At 40.6% G+C, this 19,494-nt stretch overlaps 1 protein-coding gene across 5 annotated transcripts in view; it reads left to right on the top strand.

The window, feature by feature from the left end:
- Nucleotides 1-19,494, top strand: part of LOC134225355 (protein CBFA2T2) — a 391,241-nt gene that overhangs the window by 105,872 nt on the left and 265,875 nt on the right. Inside the window, exon 2 of one of the 5 annotated variants that reach the window (XM_062705349.1) lies at nt 14,123-14,224. The exons of the other annotated variants lie outside the window; for them this stretch is intronic. The gene's annotated coding sequence lies outside the window, so the exon portion shown is untranslated. The remainder of the gene's footprint in view (nt 1-14,122; nt 14,225-19,494) is intronic. 5 annotated transcript variants of the gene reach the window in all.

The following is a 19,494-nucleotide window of genomic DNA, read 5'->3' as shown; positions in this document are numbered from 1 at the left end:
GGGGAATAATAAGTAGAGCTATTGTTAATAAACAGAAAAACATATAATTTGTTGGTGGCAATATAATATTAATGGTTAAACCGCTCTTTGCGGAATCCAGATCAAAATGGGTCGAGCGCTGGAAAGCAGCTTTCTTGTATTCAATAAATTAAGCCCGTAAATTTGAATGGATGCAATCACTAACAGAAGCCAAGCTTCCACGCCAAACGCCGATGCCACCGAAACAGTCCATTTTCGCAATTACCTCTTTCTTTTCATAAAATGTTGGTCCTGAGAAGAACCAATTTTCATTTCCCAATTCCCATTCCAATAACTAACTGCATCCAATCGCTTGTCGACACCTTGCGTTGCAACTGTCCGACCCCCACTTGATGATTTTTCCTTAAGCCTTCAAAGGTTGAAATAAATTTGCAGCATTGCCACACTGCCATCCACTTCGTGCTGCTGTGTCCGCTCCGCTGCATCGATTTTCGAACCGCCTTCTGTGGAATCCCGATCAAAATGGCTCGCGCGCGCCGAACAGCAGCTTTCTTGTATTTAATAAATTAAACCCGTAAGCCCCGCCCCTTTGTGAGCTGATATGGATGTAAATATAATGTGCACTCATAACGATTAATGAAGGGGCGGGGCTAATGGAATTACTTCATTAGATATAAGAAAGCTGCTTTCCAGCGCGCGCGAGCCATTTCGATCGAGATTCCGAAGACAACGGACCCGACAACGCAGAATGACAAATTCTAAGAATCCTATGAAATTTTCTCGATTCTGAATTTGGTTATGAGATGTTGTTTATCTTAGATGCGTATTGTGACGAGGAACAACAGCAGAAATTTCATTCAAGACGAAGTTTATTCATTTAACAAAACATGATCTCTTGGCATCTGTCTGTCCGAGCGACGTTCACCGATGGGTGGTTGCTGTAGAAAGTTTCCACTGAGGTGGCGTCTTCATTGATTTTATTCAAAAGAAAGTTGATCCGACTATCCGAAATAAACTTTCTTCAAAGTGCAAAACTCAATTGTAAATAGCGAATTTGATAGCTCGTCGGAGGGAGATGATGTAGTGAATTTTAATGGATGGGATCACTAACAGCAACCAAGCTACCACGCCAAACCCGATGCCACCGAAACAGTCCATTTTCGCAATTAACTCTTTCTTTTCATAAAATGTTGGTCCTGAGAAGAACCAATTTTCTTTTCCCAATGTTCCTTTTCAACTAACTGACACCACAATTTGTAATAAATTTTCAGCATCGGCACTGGCGGTGCGGGATCGCCACAGTGCTATTTTTATGGTCAACCTTTTCTTCATATGAAATTCTGGTTCGTTGAGGTTGAATGATCTGCAGCAACACATCGAGCACCACCACCAATGTGATGGATTTCCTTTGAAAATGTTATTAGCGCCTCCGTGATGCTGTGTCCGCTCCGCTACTATCGCTTTGATGCGTCTGCTATGCATAAAATTTTGTTCAAACTGAGGATTAGATCCAAACCCGCAAGTGATTGATTTTTGATGTCTGTGCTAGTGATGCATGTACGTGATTGGTTAGTTTACCTATTTCTAAACTTTTTATCAATTATCGATAATAAATAGTTAAAAATCAGTATTTTCAAATAAATACAAAGAAGCGTTGACTCATCCTTGATCGATAGGTCCAAAAAAATTGAAAATCCATCGAGAAACGGCTTAGATATTAAAGTTTAAAGTCTATCATATTTTCGTGACGGTCCCCGATTTTCGCAATCGTAAAGTGTACCCCAATATAGAAAACACAGACGTAGTCCTACGTCAAAATTTCATCCGCACCACCACCGCTGAGACAGCCGTTGTCACTGGGACCGCTTCTGGACGCCCTGGTCTGCTCGCCGTGACATCCAGAATGAAAATGACGCGCGCACGCGAAACACGGGGCTTTTTATACACAGGGAAAACCAAGCAGTGTATCAAAAGGCCCGTACCTTACTGCAATCTGATGTCCGTGTTGGGGATTTATGAACGGAATTGAATTTTTCACCCGGTTTGGAAAGAAATAACATTTTCAATAGTTTAACGTTGATTATCAATAGTATCAATAGAATTGGCAAATTGCTGGAGAGTTTCTGAATCGATTGATAAGCAAATGTCGAAAATCCATCGAAAGATAAAGACGCTATTAGCGTTTGAAATCTATCCTAATTTCGTGACGGTCTCGAATTTGGAAATTTCGGTTTTGCACCCTGTATCTGAGTCTTCCCCTTAGACGTAGTTTACGTCAAAAGACTTGGATACCCTAAAAGTAACTATTTGTAACTATTAACTTCTCTCGGTCAAACGGACCATGACACAGTTGATATACAAAACTTGAAAATGTACGCGCTTACTGATTTTTGAAATTCCATAGTCCGGGTCAATTGTGAGCTTTTCTCCATTGGAATTTTACTGGCGTTGCAATCACCCATCCCGAATCGATGTATAATCTTATCCACTTACCTTCTGAGAAAGTTTGAGCACACCAGTCTATCGATTGCCATGTAACCTATTAATCAAAATGGATAGATGGCTGTTTCTTCAACTTCATAGATATTTTAAAGATATCAGCAAATTATCTAAATAGAGGATGGGATAAACTCCATTCCCTTCATCGCATCTCGTATATAAGCAACGGGGTGAATGTTGAACTCCATAAAGCAACTTTAAAAATGTAAACTTGACCTGTTTCGCCCGCAAACCATCTGTGATCAGCATAAATATATTTTTGCTTTACATTTTCCTGTAGGAAAGCGGTCTTGATATCCATTTGATGAAAATCGAACTTTCTATGAACTCTGACCGCAAGAACTTATAGCGCCCAAATGTGGGATGGGTTTAATGGATTGGATTTGCTAAAATTATTGATATTGTATAGAGACATTATAGAAATGACTATTATTACAAGACACTTTGTCGAAGACACCAAATTTCTATCTCTGAAGTGGACAAAGTTATAGGGGTACAATATTAACACTCATATTTTCGCCATAACTTCTTTATTTAGATTTTCACATTTTCCAATGTTCTACAAAGTTATAGGTGCTTCGAAAAAACATTTTGTCGAAGAAGAAACCAAATCGCTATCTCTTCATTTTAAGGAGTCATCCAGTATTTTGATCTCGATAATGGCGGCGTGAGTTACCCTCGATATGACATTCAAGAGGTAGAAAATATTTACATATTTTAATCAATGTAGGCTTTGATTCATTAAAGAATTCTGGCACTCACCGAAGTTCTTGAAAACAAACAAACGTCAAGCATTTTTTTTAAGAATTATTCTCTGATTTTTCCGCTCCAATTTTCTGAATATTTATTTTAATTACTTTAATTTTGTTCTTAGGAGGTAAAAACTACAACATATAAACGAAGCAATGTGTTGCGTCATATTGTAGCAGGACAATGAAAACTGCTGATGGGTTATCCTCGGTGGATATAATACTTACTTTAATCAAGTCTAGAGCTCCAATAAAACAGATAGAAATTAAAAGATATGGGGTTGTATAGAACTACATATGGCATACAAATGCGCGTCATCGTTGGAGTGATTATCGACTAACTAGTTTTAACTTGAACAGACAATATTTACGATAGAATCGGGCATTTCAACCCTCGCAAAAATTAGTTTTCACCGTCCGCTACAACATGACGCAGTGCATTACATTGTCTATCTATATATATAAAAATGAAATGGTCTGTGTTCGTATCCGCATAACTCGAAAACGGCTGGATGGATTTTCTTCATTCCTTCGGCAAATATGTTCGTTATCGTTTCCGACGGGTTTATATGATATTTCCTAATAAGAAAATTACGAGTTAGGTTGAGTAAATCGTGAAAAACCAGAATGAAGTTTCGTATGGAAATTTCATATGGGCAGTTCACAACGCGCATTTACGCCTACTATGCAGGACAACGTCTGCCGGGTCGACTAGTATGTTATGGTTTTTACACACCTTAAAACAAAATTATAGTAATTCAGAAAAATGGAACGGAACAAATCTGAAAATTATTCTTAATAAAAATGTCAATATTTGTTTTTAAGAATTTCGGTGAGTGCCAGTATTGTCGAATCAAAGCCTACATTGATTCAAATATGAAAATATTTTCTACCTCTTGAATGTCAAATCGAGGGTAACTCACGCCGCCATTATCGAGCGCAAAATACTGGATTTCAGTTTTGATTTTTTTAAACTATTTTTAAACGGGTATACTTTTCATGGTAGCATGTTGCAGCAGCTGTTATTAATTTCAATAGCTTTAGCAACTCCTACTCTTTAGTTAAATTTGTGAATTTTAAGTGGATTCAAATGGATTCAGTAGAATAAAATCCGCAAAATGCACCTTAGCTTTTTGATCCATTATTTCATTTCTCCGTGCATAATTTAGTTATTAATAAATTTTTCTCGATATTTTTCCGTGTATGCTGTCTGCTGGATCAAGATGTGAAAACGAACATTTTGATGTGATCTGAAGCGTGTCTTTATTTTTAGAGCACTTTATTTGAGGAATAAAAAACTGACTCAATGGGGGTGCAGCTCGAGATTTCATTACGTTTGAACCATTTCCATTATTCAATGAAAAATCTGTCCTAGTGATTTCCGCGCAGACCAGGGTCGAGAATTAAAAATGGGCATTGAAAATAAATAAATTGGTAAAAAAAACTCCATGAATTTGTTAGTGCTTTTGAAATTCACGTTTTTTTTTCGGTAAATTTATTGTTGCTCCCTCAATTGTTTTCTGCATTTTTTCTATGTTCTACAAAGTAGTAGTTGCTTTGAAAAAAAAATATATTGAATATCCAACCAGAAAAACATGCTTTCTTGAAAGAGCAAATTGATATTGCTCCTTGAAATGAAACGATAGCGATTGGCTCATTTCTATGAAAACTTGTTTTTTCAACCACCTACAATTTGTAGAGCATTGAAAAAAATTATAAATTTTAATAAATAAGGAAAAACATAATAAAATAAATTTTAAGGGCGTATCACCTTTGCACAAATATAATTTTGTTCACTATTTGGTGTGTTCGAGTGTCTTAAGATTGATGTTTTTTAAATGTCACAGTACAAAATAAATAATTTTAGCAAAAATACGAAAAGTAATATTTTTTAAAACATATAAAAATTAAAAAAATGTTTATTGAAAAATTGTCTACTCCACTTTAGCACCTTATGTGGCATCATATCCGTTTGTGTTGACTGGTCAATCAATAGTTTCGCGAATAATACCAATGTCTCACATTTTCAAAATCCATTCCACTGTCCTCCAATGAGGACCGTCTGTCGAGGCATGTTTGCCTGGAAAGAACCCAATCCCTAGGGCAGATTTTGGATATAAGAGTCCAAATCGCTATTGTGGAGACGAAACAGGAATTCAAACAAAAAGTACAATCAATATTTCTTCAAAATAAGGAAATGCTCTAAGGTTTTCACAAAAAATGTTGATGTTTAACGTCGTTGTACTAGCATGCAAAGATGCCACTTACGCGTATCATCATTGGAAGAATTCTCCAATTCAAATATTTCTAGTCGCTTCAGACACGTGAGTGTAGGTAGAACGACGTGAACCTGAGAAACCTCTAAGATAAAAACTGTTTCAGGGAAAGCACTTACATATTACAAACTACGATTTCAAACAATATCTTCTATAATCGATGCCTAACTTCTATCATCGATCGCAAGCGATCTTCGAGTATGGTATGGCGGCAGCTGTACCAAATGCGGCGAAGGCGGAGTTTCTATGTAGATTACTGCAACGACAGCGCCAAGTGTGGTTCATAGGCGCGCAATGGAAATTACCAGACGGTGGTTGAGCCCGACCTGGTACTGAAAAGGTGGATAATGGCGCAAATGACGACGATGGGGGTCGTCGAGGTTTTGATAAATTTAGAGTGATTGTAGGCATTTTTCGGAAGAACGGACGGACGAAACGGCAGAACTACTTTCGACGAAGGGATCACATCCATCATTGACTTATTCCAGGCAGACGGCTACTTCCGAAAAAGGGTCAAATCCAACATTGTCTCAATCCGGACCAACGTCTATTTCAAAAGAAGAAATTAAATTCACCATTTCCTTATTCGAACTCCTATAGTAATGAAAAAGGAATAACATTCCTTACATTACATTACCTCACATTTGGCGCTCACATTTGAAGAATGGGTCAAATCCACAATTGCCTTAATATCTACTTCAATAGAAGAGATCACATCCACCATTGCTTTAATCAGGTCAAGCGCCTATTTTTAAAGGAGGAATCACATCCACTATTGCCTTAAACTGCACAAGCGCCTACTTTTAAAGACTGGTTTACATCCACCATTGCCTTAATCCGGGCAAGTGCCTACTATTAAAGAAGGTATCGCATCCACCGTTGCCTGTACCCATAAACAAGCGGCTACTGTTAAAGAAGGGATCACATCCGCGATTTCCTAAATGCGGGCAAGCGTCTACTTTTAAAGAAGGGTTTGTATCAACCATTGCTTCAATCCGGGCAAGCGCTTCTAAAAAAAGGGTTCACATCCACCATTGCCTTCAACCAGTCAAGTCTCCCAAAGAAGGCATCACATCCACCATTTTCTTAAACCGGGCAAGCGCCTACTTAAAAAAAAGGGATCAAATCCGCCTGTGCCTCAATGCGGCCAAGTTCCCACTTTTTAATATGGGATCACATTTACCATTACTTTAAACCGGACAAGCGCTTACTTTTATAGAAGCGAACACAACCGCCATTGCTTAAATTCTAGCAAGTACACACTTTTAAAGAAGGTTCACATCCACAATTGACGGTCAACCGGTTAAAGAAGTGATGATATCCACCATTGCCTTAAAGAAGGGTTTGTATCCACCGTTGCCTTATTATGGGTAAGCGCCTTCCTTTGAAGAGGGGTTTACATCCACCATTGCCATTTTTTCCAAGAAGTAATGCTTTATGCACTGACCCAGCACGCGCGTAGTAGTTGCCAAACTACCACATGGCAGTGTACCGAAGTGTGGGACTGAGTATCTGACGTTGTTATAAATTCGATATAATTTATTTTGTCGTCCTGGTCAGGTTACTTGGGTGATCATTCTAGCACTCCACTGCCATGCTTCGAGGAGTCAATAGCGAGCCAATCAACGATACTACGCTATAACACTCCTGCCTCAGCATGTGCAGTCTACGCTCAAACTTCTGCCATACCTCGAGGTGACAATAGCGGTTACCCGCTACGACACTCCTACCTCGGTACAAGCAGATCACTCGCTCTACTGCCGAAGCAGCCCACGCGCTACCCTACCGAAGTAGGGACAGTCCCCATGCACCTTGGGGATTTTGGGACGTCATATTGACAGCTTCAGAGTTGAACCAAGCCTGGCGATATGACCGGATTTACACCGTTGCCCACTAGTTCAGAGTATCCGTATACCAGGGTAACAACCTACTTTTAAAGGGCCACTTATGCCAGAAGGTCAAGGGCCTACATTTAAAGAAGGGATCACATCCACCAATGCTTTCAACCAAGACTTGGTTTTCACTTAGTATTCACTTGGTATTCACTTAGTGAATACTTGTAAATAGGAATCAAATAATCCATTGCCTTAATCTAAACAAGAAGGGATCACATTTACCTTTGCCTTAAAACAGGCGAGCGGCTAATTTCATAGTAGGGATTATTTCCACCTTAGCCTTAATCAGGACAACCCTAAAATTTTTAAAAAGGGATCATATTTACCTTTGCCTTAATTCAGGCAAACGCCTAGACATTGACTTAATTCGGAATATTTAAAGAATGAATCACATTCAATATTGCTTTAAGCCGGATAAACGCAACCCAAAAGACGCGTTATTTTAGAAGAAGAAAACACATTATTCATTGTTTTTCATTGGACAACCATGAATCCAATAGAGGGATAACGATTATTATTGCTTTATATTCGGTTCATGCATGCTTTCTACGAAAGGATGCCTTTTTAATGTTATTATCAATCGGTGTGATTATCCCGTTCCGGGTTTTTTCAGCAGCACTTAGTCAAGCAATTATTATAGAGAAAACAAACAAAAAAATCATCCCAAATGTCCGTTATGCCAAATAACCTTCACTTTTGACGCTGTTCACAATTATGCCAAATGTCCGTTATGCCAAATGGCGTTATGCCGAATGACTTTTTGTCAAATGACTCGCTCCCACCGGGAGTGTACGTACACACTTACAGACATTTTCTCAATTTAGCGTTTTTAATCGATTAACAAATACTATCAAAGGTTTCATTGGGTGAATAAAATACCAGATTTTGCATTTTCCATTTAATAATTTTGAGTACTATGTATTTGCATCTAGACCAACATTTGAAAAGAGCGTAACAACCAAAATTTATTAGAACATTGTGGATTGATGTCTAAGTCGGTCGGAACATAGGCAATTAGCTTTGCTTGAACTAGTCTAGTGAATGGGAAACTTGAAACCTTTCACAAAACTAAACTCTATTGCTCAAGATGCCACGTATGAAGTGACAGGAATAGGAAGCTTACTTCAAAAATGTATAATTATGCAGCGGAAAAAATGACAAAGTTAGACAAAAGCTGTTCCTACGTGTGTAATTCAAACTTTATCGCTTTATCACGAAACTCGCAGAAGCAATGATCTCACAGTTGCCAGATCGAAAAAAAAGTAATGATTTTGAAATTATTATGTTGGGCGATGTTCCTCCAGTTTCCTCGAACGTTCAGGGTCTGATTCCACCGCGTGCAGCCTGCGTGTTCGTGGCCTTCCACGAAGTCGCCGGCCCCTATCTGGTTCTCTGTTGAATATTGTTTTCGCTATTCTTTCTTCCGACATTCGCACTAAGTGACCAGCCCACTAAAGTCTGTCGTATTTTATATGATCTACAATATTTTCTTCTTTGTATACTTGATACAGTCCATGATTCATGCGTTTTGCGCCACACACCATTTTCTAGTTTCCCTCCGAGTATTGTACGCAGAACTTTTCGCTCGAAAACCCCGAAAGCTCTCCAGTCGGCCTCTTTTAGCGTCCATGCTTTATATCCATAAAGGGCCACTGGTAGAATCAGAGTTTTGTATAGAGCAAATTTAGTTTCCGTCTGCATGCTACGGGACCTAAGCTGGTTACGTAATCCATAAAAGGCCCTATTCGCAGCAGCAATACGTCTTTTCACTTCACGGGAAACGTCATTGTCACATGTCACAAGCGTTTCAAGGTAAAAAAATCTTCAACAGCTTCAAACATATCCTAATCAAGCACTACCTCAGAACCAACACCACTAGGTCTTCCTCTATCTCTACCTGCCACCATGTACTTAGTCTTGGTAGAGTTAATGGTTAAACCTATCCTCGCCGTCTCCCTATTCAGTGAGACAAAAGACTCCACTACTGCTCTGCGATCGCCCAGCGACCGCAAAGCCCAGGAGCATATGCGACCGTGTGATGATAGTGCCGTTCCTCTGCACGCCAGATTTTCTAATTGCGCCTTCGAGTGCAATGTTGAACAGTAAATTAGTCATTAGTCAAATTAGTCATACCATTCAAAAATTTAGCGAAAAAAAAATGAGAAAATATAAATTGTCCTCAAGCGATGTAGAATTGACAGATGTAATGAAGGGTTTGCTCTGAAAAAATATTTATTGAGTAGATATTATAGAAAGGGGATCAAGTATGAAGAAAGGGACTCGAGTTCGAGTTCAGAGAGCATGGTCCTGCATTATAAGCAGGAGATCGAGTGTTCAATCCCAGGTTCATTGTGCCAGAATCTTCATAATTGTTGTTTCGTTTTCTACCAAAATAATCCGTACTGTTGTTCATTTGGCCCTAACAATTTCTATAACTTCCGTGGCTGACAAATCGTAGAGTTCTCTGCATCCAGTGATCGTAATTTTCACTCTGTCTCACGAGAAGAAATTGCTCAATCTTCTGAGTTCATTCTAAGAGAAAAGAATAATGAGTGAAAGATGCTTTCCCCCGCAAATAACAAAAAAAAAAGATTCTCCTTCGACCCAAATATGATCACTGAGGAAAATGGACGTATGATTTTCAATCAAACGCCTTATAAAAATTTGCCACAAGGTATCTGTATAAATTTCAATATGTTGTCTTATGAACGACGATTTCCATTTATAAAAGTAAAGCGCGGAAGAGGGTGCTCGAACCATGGACATCGGGGTCGGGAGGCCGGTATGTAGACCACACGCTCATCGACGCTTGAATACTCGAGTAGGTAACTGCATATAAGAAGCACTATTGGTGGAATAATCGGTCGAAGATTCATAAGACGCCAGTTTTGAATTTCGATAGTCCAGTTCGCTGAGTGATTGACTTCGTCTCATCGAACTTACAATTGAAACCGGAAGTCACTATTTGGTCACTTTTTCTGCAACTGAAAGTCACTATTTAGTCCTTTTTTTCATCAGCTTTGGTCACTAAAGTCACGATTTTGAGCGGCATCGGTCGTCACCAGCCCTAGTCTAAGGTTACAAACGAGGTTGACACTTCGTCTGCAATCCAAATACTTGATTTCAAGGCATCCAGCGTTGCACGTATCGATCTAATCAGTCTCGCCGGAAAACCATGTTCGGACATTATCTGCCACAACTCATTTGTTTTCACAGAATCGTATGCTGCTTTGAAATCAATGAACAGATGGTGAGTCTGCACGTTGTACTGCCGGAATTTATCAAGGATCATCCGCAGGCTAAACATCTGATCCGTCGTTGATCGGCCCTCACGAAAACTTGCCTGGTATTCGCCGACGAAGGACTCCTCAAGCGGTCTCAGTCTGTTAAACAGGATACGCGACAAGATTTTGAACGCCGAGTTCAGAAGGGTGATCCCTCTGTAATTGGCACAGTCTTTCTTATAGATTGGGCATATGAGGCCATCCAACCAACCGGCAGGAAGTTCTTCGTCTTTCCATATTTTCTGGATAATGTGGTTGATTGATTGCTGCAGCTGCTCACTTCCGTGTTTGAGGAGCTCGACTGGGGTTTCGTCCGTCTCAGTAGCTTTACTGTTTTTTAACTCGTTTATAGCCTTCTTAAGCTCGTCCAGCGTTGGTGGTTCCACAGCTTGACCGTCGCCGACTATGTGCATCCTGCTCATGAATACATCTTCATTTTCACCGTTCAACAAACTTCGAAGTGCTGCTTCCACCTGGCTGCCACCATAGTCTTGTCTGTTAGCAATTTCCCCTCTCGTCATTGCACATGGCGGGCACTGGCGCAGTCTTATACCACGCGCCATTGACAATTGCGTAAAACCTCCGCATATCGTTTCTATCCATGTTCTCCTGCGCTTCAGCTATCACACTCTCTTCGTGTTGCCTTTTTTTCTGCGGTGGATTCGTTTCTCTTCTGCCCTTGCTACACTGTACCGCTCTCTGTTGGAGCGGGTACGAGCCACTAGCACTCGACTCCTAGCAACATTTTTCTTTCCGTCACTCGCTGGAACTCCTGCCTAACACTTTCTGCGCTGTTGTAGTCACAGCTTCGTGTGTATTTTCTCACAATCTGTTGACGTCGCCAGATCCGGTGGCATCTCCTATCCGCTCGTCTAGCTTCCGAAGTTTTGCCCGAAGTGCCCGAAGTTTTGCAACTTCAAGGTAGTGATCCAAGTCGATGTTCGGACCTCTGAAGGACCTTACATCTATAACATCCGAGAAATGTCGTCCGTCGACCAGCACGTGGTCTATCCGTGAGCAAGTGTCTTCACTCGGATGTTGCCAGGTGTGTTTGCGGATATCCTTAAGTGCGAAGTAGGAACTGCTTATTGCCATCCCTATAGTAGCAGCAAAGGTTACAAGTTGCAGACCATTATCGTCGATCTGCGCATTTGCATCCTCGATGACAATCATTACATCGTGTGTTGGGCACTCTCCGGAGGCCTTATCAAGGCTCTCATAGAACTCATCCTTCACGTCATCAGGCTTATCGTTCGTTGGGGCATAGATGTTGATCAAGCTATAGTTGAAGAATTTGCCCTTCATTCTCAACATGCAAATGCGGTCGCTTATCGGCTCTGCCGGATAACATGCTTCATCTGCTTCCCGATCACCATGAAGCCAACTCCTCCTTCTGCTCTGCCACCGCCGCTATAGTAGATGTGGTACTTGAATGAAGAAAGTTTTAAATATACGTCATATTGAAGAACGTGGAAATTCTTACTTCATGTTGGCTGAATTCCAACACGCTGTATATATGTGGACGAAGAATCAAAAGGAATTAATTCTGCCTGTTACGCCCTTGTGAAATGTTGGTCTAATTTTTTCCAACAAATGTAACACAGATAAAATTAGTTATTTACATGTCCTCTCTATTTACATGAAGTGTAAAAATAGACCTAGAATCCATTTTCTTCAATCTAGATTTGAGTCAGTTTCACCCCCTGTGCTGTCCCTTTCAATCCATCCCCGCCAGAGTGCTTTTTATCAAAAATGTGGACCCTCAGCATTTCCCTATTTGGGTGGGTTCCAGTAAGCGGGCTGGCAGTCGTGTTGGTAGCAACTGTTTGACATTAGTTTGAGTTTTTATTTATTTTGCCAACCGTCATTGGCGTCTCGTACCCGGCGAGGTATTTTTGAGTTCCTTTTCCTCAGCAACAGCAGCAGCAGCAGCCGGTGTCCAACGACGTTGATGCCACCGCGCGCGCCGACGAATCAAGCCGTGAGAAAAGCTGTGCATATCGGGTATCAGAATGGAGCGGATCGGAACTCCACAATCAGTTGGAAAGTTCCGTTTTTCCTCGTTTCTGTTTTTTTTTTATTTAAATGGAACCAATTTTCCACGGCTGCTACCAAACTGGATGGCAGCTAACCGGCAGTCAGCGCGCACCAAATGTGGCCCAAGACAGTTGCAATTTATGTCTGCTGCTTAGGCGCGCGGTGCCCGTGTTGGGCTGTACAATTTATTGGAATTGATAAGTTTTAATTTAAAATTTCAATTAACTCGAATCGAGTCTGGGTGACAAAAAGGCTCCGGCGATGTGAAAGACAGGCCTTTTTCCTTTCTCAATAAGCGAGAGCCGATCGGGATTGAGTTGGGAACGGAAAAAAGACGGTAAATAAGCTTGTAAAGCTGCCAACGGCTTTATTTTGTTGGTAAAATATGGCTACTTGTTAGTTGTTAGTTCCAAAGATTGACCAGCTGCTTCGTTCCTGAATATAAAGCAATCGATATATAGCGACTAAGTAGTGGTCTTATTCTTTGTGATGTACTTCAGTACATGGCGCATGGACCATAGAAAGAAGATTCTTTGCCAATCGTTTTTTGACAAATCTCAATGAGACATTACATAAAGTCACGTGTGAGCTTACTTTGAGAGGATTAAGACAAATTAGATCGACATCACTCAAGATTTCGTCTAAATTTCGTCGCTTCTTTTTGACAACCTGCGGGTTCACTGTTGAAAAAGAGTTTTCTGTTTATTTTCTGTTTCTTTTTAAGAACAAAATATGATAAATCAGTCAATAATCGATAGCTGGCAAGGTCGTTTGTCATTTGTCGCTTGTTAAATAACCATTTAATCATTTGAATAGATTTTTCAAATTAATTGTCCTATAAACAATGTTTCATTTCCATTGAAAGCCGAAAGCAAGTAGTTTACCCTCTAACATTTCGATCCATTCGACCAGCCACTAAGTTTACAAAAGACAACCGGATCTGGAACCCATCAATGCTCTAATTGAGTGCTCTTTCCCGCCGCTGATGGTTTTCCTCCCTGCCAAGGAAAGCAAAGCAAAAGACACGCAAGCGAAGAGACCTGGTGCGGTCCAGCGAGCGGTTCCCAATCTCATTAGTGCTCCGACACGGACCGGTTGGTTCCGATCTCGCTCGGGAAGCGTATGCGATGGACTAAGTGACAAACACGCGTTACCGAGCCGCTGGTGATCTGCGCCGTATGGTGCGACGGGATGATGACTCGACCTTCGTCGTGTTCTATTTTGTTTTGGGTGGTGCGGAAAGCGGGAGTCGACCAACCAACGACGCCAAAGGAACGGATGGAAAGCTTCCCGGTTTCAAAATATTTGGAGCAATCCCCGGGATGGGAAGAAAGTACCTGATACTGTTGGGCGACAGTTACGACGGATCATTAACGGAGTGTTTCTCTTCAATCTATTTTCAGGTACCCGCTTACGCCGGTTGTCGCGTCATTGCCGACGGAACGGAGCTCGGTTCCGAATAAACCTGTTTGTTTTGGTTCCGAGTCGGTGCGCGGAGGGCATAGGTGAGAGAAAACATGCATCCAGAAATTACTTCTGACTAAGAGCATTTCTTTTTTCGGGGCGGTGGATCATGCTGGGTAGTAGATGGACTTAAGAATAGCGGTGATGGACTTCGCAAAGGATACACAAACCTGTAATGGTTTTAGGGAAGCGATTTGATCTTCTGCCACGCACACCTCTTACAGTGATAGAAAACATCTGGAAGCATTACTCACCCGCATCCGCTTCGCGTGCGTCTGGGCAGCGTACAAGGTGGTCAATCAATTATACAAGACTCCCACCGGCCGACCACGATCGCGCCGCAAGTCGGATTGATGGGTGCTTGCTTACTCAGCTGACTGCGCGGTTCGACGGTGGCCAGGGGTCAAATATTTGGGGTCGACTTTGGCGGTGGTCAGACGAATTCCGACTCGTGGCAACACATCAAGACTAAATTGTGGAAATTGAAATGATTTATCACCGACTGTTTTTACGCGCTGCTCGCCGGTTGTTCGTCGGTAAACAAAATCGCACGCAACAGTCATCTGGTCGCGAAGTGAAATTACTCAGAGCACGAGCGAGTAGAGTGGAAATTCGGCAGGCGTGGTCGTCCGTCAGTCATTTGGCGTCGGATACCTACCACGGACGAGGCAGATTGCTAGTCTGCTGGTCCTGGTCAGGAAATGCGTCTGGTTAACATTCAGTTACGAGGAACGATTCCAGTGCGCGTATAGTGGGTGCATGCCTCTGGGGCTGGAATCCCTCAAACCCGGGAGCCGTTATTTATGCACTGCCAAAAGGTGATTTTAATCGACACCGTTCGTCTGGCTATCCACGCCGAAAGCGAACCTAACTTTGACAGGTCAATTTTTTTCCAGAGCAATGGAATTCGTTAGCAGGTACTGAGGCTGATGGTGCAATTGTATAAACAGAGATTGTAACCGCACCATGTTTGCAGAATCTGGTGTGGCACCTGGGGCAATATAGCTTGAGCCGGTATGCTTCTGGTGTGGAGAAATGTAGCTCGGAGGAGCTGCATCGATAGAGACGTTATGGTTATATGCACAGGTGGAAGTTGTAACTTTCGTCATCCGGGTGATGGAATTCCACCTGAAAGATTGTGAAAGGGAGAATCTATTATTAGCATCATGAATGTTCCATGCACTGTGTCTTCTGGATACATACTTTACATACATACAGTATAAATAGTTATTTATACTGTATGTTTCGGGCTGAAAGTCTCTCTAATAAAGACAAAAAAAGTTCTCCAAATTGTATATCATTTCTTTTCAATTTCTGATATCAATTACTATACATAAGGCATAAATTACCAATGATGGTTGTTTTGATATTTGATTCTCGATATTACAAGTTTACAAAAAAGGAATTCCAATTGGTTATATTTTGAAATCATGTTCTATTTCTACAAATTGGATGTTAATTAAAATTCAAGATGATAAAGTTGTGATTTGTTATCAACGCCACAAATTATTCATATTCGCCCATGGTACTTACTTAACGAGAGGCCACCGACTTAGCGACACTTTCATAAATACCACGGAGCTGGATAATGAGGAAGGTATTCGTTGGGTTAGGATTTGCCTGTAGCTGGCAATGTAACCGTGGTAGATCTTACCCCGTAACACACCACGTAAAGGTGTCTACCCATCGTTACGGGTCGCCCATGGCATAGCCCTATCAATTAACTGCAATTACTATAAATAAGAAGTCGAATAATATTGCAAGAAAATAGAAAAAATGCCTTCTTTCTAAAGCCGATGTATCTGATAAAACTGGAGCATTGATACCTCGAAGCGTTGCTTTTATATTCATAACGCAATTTTGCAGTTATTAGCTCAGTGGTTTCATTTCAAGTTACCGTTTGAGTAGTTTTTCGTTTTTCATGTCGGAAGTACAAATACTGCAAAACATCTTAGGGGCGAGCGTAAATTGAATCAGAGCATAAAAGGAGGGAGCGCTTTTTCGAATTTTGAGCGTAAAGAATGTTTGCAATCTTTTTTGTTCTCATCATAAGACGAGTTTGTACAATCCCATTTAATTCCACCACTTTATTGTACCTTGACAGATACGTATTTCGACCTCAACAGTAAGGCGTTAGGCGTAAGGCGTAAGGCGTAAGCGTTTCTTGAAGAAATTTCGAAGCGTTTTCCGAGGAAATTCTGAATAGTTTTCTTATAAGTGTTTCTTGAGAAATATCGAAATGTTTCCCGAAAAGGAATTCGAAGTACCCCTGACAGTTTCGAAGCGTTTTTCAAGGAAATCTCAAAGAGTTCCCCGTGGAAATTTTGAAGCGTTTCCTGAGAAAAACTCAAAGCGTTTTACCGAGGTAATTGCGAAGAGTTTCTCGAAGAAATATCAAAGCTTTCCCGAGGGAATTACAAATCATTTCCTAAGAAATTTTCAAAGCGTTACTTGAGGAAATTTCGAAGCGTTTCCCGAGGAAATACCGAAGCGTTTCCCAAGGAAATTCCGAAGCGTTTTTCGAAGAAATTATTAGGCTTCTCCTTAGAAATTTACGAAGTGTTTCCCAAGGAAATTGCGAAGCGTTTTTCGAGAAATGTTCGAAGTATTTCCCGAAGAATTTTCAAAACGTTTTCCCAGGAAGTTTCGAAGCGTTTCCCGTAGAAATTCGGATTTCCGAATCGGCAATTTAAAGGCGTTTCTTGAGGAACTTCCGAAGAGTTTTTCGACGAATTCCCGAAGCGTCTTACGAAGGAATTCCGAAATATTTCCCGACAAAATTTCGATGCGTTTCCTGATGAAATATCGAATCGTTTCTCGAAAAAAATTTGAAGCGTTTCTCAAGGAAATTCCAAAGCGTTTCTCGAAGAAATTCCGAAGCATTTTCCGAGGAAATTTAGTTGGTTTTCCGACGAAATTTTGAAACGTTTTCAGAGGAAATTCCGAAGCGTTACCCGAGAAAATTTTGAAGCATTTTTCCTATGAAGTTCCGAAGCGTTTATTGAGGAAATTTCATAGCGTTTCCTGAGGAAACTCCGAAGAATTTTTCGATAAATTCCTGAAGCGTTTTCCGAAGGAATTCCGAAGTATTTCCCGAGAAAATTTCAAATCGATTCTCAAAAAAAATTTAATAGGTATCCCGAAGAAATTTCAAAGCGTTTCCCGTTAAAATTTTGAAGCATTTCTCAAGGGAATTCCAAAGCGATTCTCGAAGAAATTCTGAAGCATTTTCCTATGAAATTTAGATCGTTTTCCGAGACAATTTCGAAGCGTTTTCCTAGGAAATTCCGAACCGTCCCTCTAGGAAATTGCAGATAGTTCTCAAAATTTTTTGAAGCAATTCTCAAACAAAATTTGTTTGAGAAGGAAATTCCAAAGCGTCACCAATCTTTTTGGTTTGGTCCCGCATTTTCTTTATATCCTGTGAAGACAATGCCCGATCATTATCAAATTCAAAAGCGATCAACAAGGCCGAAAAGGTCATTTGGGTTCATTTGAAAAGTGAGAAATTAGGAAAGAGAAGAGAAATGTCTCACTTCTCACTTCTCTTTTATTACTGCTCGCTGTAAAAAGTGAGAAGCGCGAAGTGAGTAGTTAGACGTCTCATTTCTCACTTTGCGCTCTTCATTTTTTACAGTGAGAAGTGAGAAATAAAGAATGAGAATTGAGACGTCTTTCTTCTTACTCCTAATTTCTCACTTTTCAAATGACCTATTCGGCCAAATGTCTTATTCGACCAAATGTCCTATTCGGTCAAATGACCCTCTCGGCCTAATGACCCTTTCGGCCAAATGACCATTTCGCTCAAACGACTCTTTCAGCCAAATGACCATTCAGGACAAACTAATGACCCTCTCAGCCAAATGACCTTTTTGATCAAATGACCCTTTCGGCCTAACGACCCTATATTCGGCCAAACCATTTTCGTCCTAGTGACATTCGGCCAAATGGCTTTACTCTTCCCCAAAAAATTGTCACACCGATTCACGCGGCCGTTTCTGTCGAAAAAAAAAATGCTTTCATAGGTCGATAGCATTTCACCTCCTGGGTTTATTTTAATAAAATTTTGTGTACGACGGCTTCAGCATATGTTATTTAGACTGCGTGAGTTTCATTGCTTAATTCCCAGTAATTTCGATATTACAGTGGAAGGAACAGGACGAGCGCGATATAATCTTGCGCACTCACCCCAACAATCTACATGTTAAGAAAAGATGCTAGTAATCCAATTTTGTGCCAAAGGCTCCAAAATCACCGAAATTGCGGCTGATCCAAAGATACTTGGCTAGAATAAAAATTAGAGCTTTGAGGGCATCAACAATTTTGCATTATGGAACATAAAATGCTGTACTGGTCTCGCGCTGTAACATTTTTTGCCTAATAATAATAACGTCTACATTTATAATTCTTTGACTAATTTCAGGTTAGCTTTCCGGAAAACCCATCTGTTATATCACTCCTATAGATGAAATCCAAAAGCAAAAAAATCAAACAAGCGCTGGAATATAATTTTGGATTGATATTCGCCAAATTTTGAGAGAGCATCAATCTCATTGTTCATGCCGGTTCACACTGCAGCAATTTTTCAATTCTTCGTTTCTGCTTTTTGTAATAGTTAGAGGCGTTAAAACATATGGAGGGCGGGCTTGGTAGTCATATGGCTACTGCTTCTGCCTCATACGCAGGAGGTCGTGGATTCAATCCCAGGTTCGTTCCTTTCTCCAACTTACTTTGTATCTTTCTCTATATTTCTCATGTTCTAGCAATCGATAGAACTGGAAATGGACTTCTATGCCGTTTACATTTCTATTCCTATACCTTCAATTTGAGTATTCTAGCAGTAATCTTTTAGAATTAGAAATGAACTGTAAAGCTCGTTTCTTACATTCAATTAGAAATTCCGTTGTTTTCTCCTTTCTATCACATTGGCAGCTCGTTAACCAAGATGGACCTCTGCCTCTCGAACCTAACCCAAAAATTCCAACAAATTCCGCATGAACTCGTGGCAAGTGCAGATGTATATTCGGCTTGCAGTGGACGAGTGATTGGATCATCATTTCCTCCCCCTTCCCTACACCAGTACTTGTACATTGAAGATGTGTGCTAGTTCAAGCAAACATCTGTTGGTTCTCTGTGCAAGAACAGCTGATCTGGTCATAATCGATTTTCAATTGTAGCTGTCATAGAAAAACTAAGACTTTCGGGAGTAAATGGGCCAAAATTGCCACTTCCAGTCATGATTCAAGGCCGGATTATACACCATTCGTATTTTCTACTAAATAAGCATCAGAAAACATAGAAATAGACAGCC

Source organism: Armigeres subalbatus, chromosome 3 (genome assembly GCF_024139115.2).
Source record: "Armigeres subalbatus isolate Guangzhou_Male chromosome 3, GZ_Asu_2, whole genome shotgun sequence".
NCBI classification, from domain to species: Eukaryota; Metazoa; Arthropoda; class Insecta; order Diptera; family Culicidae; genus Armigeres; species Armigeres subalbatus.
The sequence above is the reverse complement of the archived record's forward strand: the minus strand, read 5'-3'. Positions and strand labels throughout refer to the sequence as shown.